The sequence below is a fragment of the Tupaia chinensis genome, unplaced genomic scaffold (genome assembly GCF_000334495.1).
Source record: "Tupaia chinensis unplaced genomic scaffold, TupChi_1.0 Scaffold000475_1, whole genome shotgun sequence".
In the NCBI taxonomy this organism is placed as follows: domain Eukaryota; kingdom Metazoa; phylum Chordata; class Mammalia; order Scandentia; family Tupaiidae; genus Tupaia; species Tupaia belangeri.
In genome coordinates, this window is record NW_006159984.1 from 808,483 (window position 1) to 812,173 (window position 3,691).

A 3,691-nucleotide genomic window follows, 5' to 3' on the forward strand; every position below is an offset into this window, starting at 1 on the left:
AAGGCACATAACAGATATAGTATGATCCAGGTTAAGAATCATTATGCAGATTAATTTCCAGAGGGCAGGTGTCCTCCTTAGCCTGAGAAAGGAGGAAAAAGCACTTCCAACCAGAGTGGTCACATACCAATCCTTTTACCTCCATGTTTTTTTATCCTATTAGTGGGAGATAAGGGGCATGTACACATATACCTTTTCTAAGCAGCATGCAGGGAATGGTATCTGAGCAACAGTTGGGTGTCACTAAGCAGCGCCCTGAACAATTGCACCGTTTATGGATGGCTCGTGTTATACATTTAAACTTGTGCATTGTCCACTGTCAGAAACTTTAGTGACTTAACAGGGATGTATTTACAAATACATGAAATTTTTCCCCAAGAATTTTAGACCCTAAATTATCAGAAAGTTACATTTTTAAGACCCAGTTTAATTGATATGTGGCCTTTTAAACTCAGCATATTTCTTAATTAATAACTGATTTTAAGGTAGAGCCCATTAATAAAAGAAAAAAAAAGCATTTCCAATGTTTCTAATTTGGCATGAATATTGCTCAGATATTGCTGAGCAAGACACAACCCAGTCTGACCTGTAGGTGTATTTTAAAATGTTTCAATAAGTCTTTTATCTAGCATTCTTATTGCCCTGGGCAGGCTGGTAACAAAGCAAACACCTTTAGTAGAACTTTTTTTATGTCACTTATCATTTTTCTTTTATAGAATCTTAAAAGAGATAAAATTAAATTAAATTTTTTAGACGCTTCTGCATATCAGTGGGCATCACAAGATAGACTTAAATTGGGAGCCCTCAGTTATAATTATGCTTTTCAAAGAATTTTGTTTATATAGGATGTTCTTTATAATGACCATAGTCATTTTAAATTATGCTAGTAAGATCTCACCAGTTTTATAAATATTGTAGCTTTCAGGAAGAACTCTGATTTGAAGAATTAGGAATTCCACTATTACATACATTTTGAGTCTCTTTGAGCCAAGAAGAACCTAAGTGGGAAAATAATTTATTCTGGCTTTGGCTTGACCATTTTAGCCAATGATCTACCTTTAACTAAGCATGCAAAAAAAAAAAAGGAAAATAAACTAAGATGCTGAACATGAAAATCTCATGTGAAGAAATGAAATAACCTAAACTATCACTGTTTCCACCACAGTAATACCTACTTACTGCTAGTTTCTGTCTGACCCAGTCAGACTACTAGATCCAATCCACCTAATTACCTAATCTGATCCAATCCTGGACTCAGTCCAGTTTGTTGCAACTTCAAACCTTGTTTGGACCAAAATATACTCACTTAAAACTCGGAGAGCTCTAAATACAAGTCTGTGGAGCTCAAATCTGAGAGAGAACTTACCCACAAGAGAGCAATAGATGCCAAAAGATCCCATGGGTACCTCTCTTGGTCACCCACTCCTAATGGGGGGTAACTGAAAGCTCTACTTCAGATCCCACTTCTAACAACAGAACTGTTAAAAGAAAAATAAACCAGACAATTTAATAGAGTAGAGTTTTAATTGAGCAAATCTTAAAATAATTTAAATAGGGCAATTGTTGTCCTCAAACTTCTGGACAACTCTGGCTAGCCTTTTGGTCGACTCATTGATCAGTCTAGCCAATGGTGTGTCGATCTTGCGAATCTTGTCAAAGAACCAGCTTTTGCTTTCATTTATTTTCTGTATGGTTCATTTATCTTCTATTTCATTTATTTCTGCTCGAACCTTTATTATTTCTTTTCGCCTGGCATTTTGGGGATTTGTTTGTTGTTGTTTTTCCAATTCTCTGAGGCATGATGATAAGTTATCTATTTGCCATCTTTCCGTCCTTTCCTTATGCACACTAATTGCTATGAATTTCCCTCTTATGACAGCTTTTGCTGTGTCCCATAGATTCTGGACACTTGTGTACTCATTATCATTTGTTTCCATAAATTTTTTTATTTCAGCCTTAATTTCTTCAGTAGTGAAGAAGTCATACAGAAGTTGGTTGTTCAGTTTCCATGTGTTTGTGTATTTTCAGGGTTATTTCTTGAAATTAACCTTGAGTTTAATTCCATCATGGTCAGAGAAGTTGCTGGATACAGTTTCTATGCCTTTGAATCTGTAAAGGCTTGATTTGTGTCCTAACATATGATGTATCTTTGAAAAGGTTCTGTGTCGTGGTGAGAAAAATGTATATGTTGTGGATGTAGGGTGGAAAGTTTTATAGATATCTGTCAAGCTCATTTGATTTATAGTATCATTTAAGTCCTGTATCTCTCTATTTATTTTCTGACTAGAAGATTTGTCTATAGGTGATAATGAGGTGTTGAGATCTCAAACAATTATATTATGTCCCGACCCGGGGGGACAGTTGAACAGGTTTCCTGAGTGAAGGAGTGAGAGCCGGGACAAGAGTCATAGTGTTACAGCATGGAGACAACACCATGTCTTCAGTGTCATCTATTTTTTGTGGGCAGCAAGATATAGCACGGAGATGACACAGTGTTACAACTCTTCAGGGTCATGTCATCTATTGTGAGCAGCATGGACATGACGCAGTGTCACAGCTCTCCAGGGTTGTCCGGAGACAATGTAGTGTTACAACTCTTCAGGGTCTTCGGGGTCGTCTAGAGACTGTGCGGTGTTTCAGCTCTTCAGGCTCTCCAGGGTCGTCGTCGTCTTCCTGGTCATCTGTGTTGTCTTCCTTGTCATCTGTGTCATCTTCCTGGTTGTCTGTGTTGTCATCCTGGTCATCTGGCTACTGTGGGCCAGGCATCGTGGTTATATACACGCTGGTGGGTCATGATTGGTTGTAAACGATGGGCCGTGATTGGTTGTAAATGGTGGGCTATTATTGGTTGCTTTTGGACCAATCATGAGGTGCTGGATATGCAAATCTGAGGGATTCTAGTGGTTTGGCAGTTGTTTGCTCTCTGAGACACCTCAGCAGACTCGCTGGTGCGTAGCCTCCCACATATCCCCCTTCTCTGTTTTAATTTGAGATATGAGGAAAAGATCTGGGGGAATCGTGCCTGTCTCAGGTTGGAGTCATTTATGAAACCATAAGTCCATTCTTACCCATCATTGGAGAGTCCCATAGCTATGATGGGCCTCCTGTCTTAGGTGGAAGGACTGAACAGTTATTGGGTTCATCAGACTCTCTTACCCATCTTTGGCTAACCAATTCAGCGCCTCAGGTGAGACCAGTGTAGGGGTGTTGGTCTTCCATAAGCAAGTCAATTTGTTGTTTGAGGAATGACATGAGCATATTAAATATAACAGATTCAACTACAGCTAAGGTATATGGAGCAGTAGCTCCGTATTGGGCTACTGCCACCTTAATCTCTTTTATCATAAACCTGCTGTGACGGCGCCAAACCTGTCCTTGGGGATCCGTAGTTTCCATAACAGGGAATGTCTCAAAGTATGTCATATGAGATCCCTGAACTAGTTTTGTTCCTTTGTCTGTATGGGTTTTTAGTTTCTTTAATGGTGATACAAAAGGTATCTGCATGAATAATATTAAACCCACAATGTAGAAAATGCTATATGCTATGTAGACTCTTTTGCTATATCTCTGTGTCAGTAACAACACAAAGACATTCAGTGGAATAAGGTTGATGATAAACACATAACCATCCCAAGCAGAGACCATATAGAAATATGATAAACAGTAGCACATTGTCCAAAAAACTGACTCA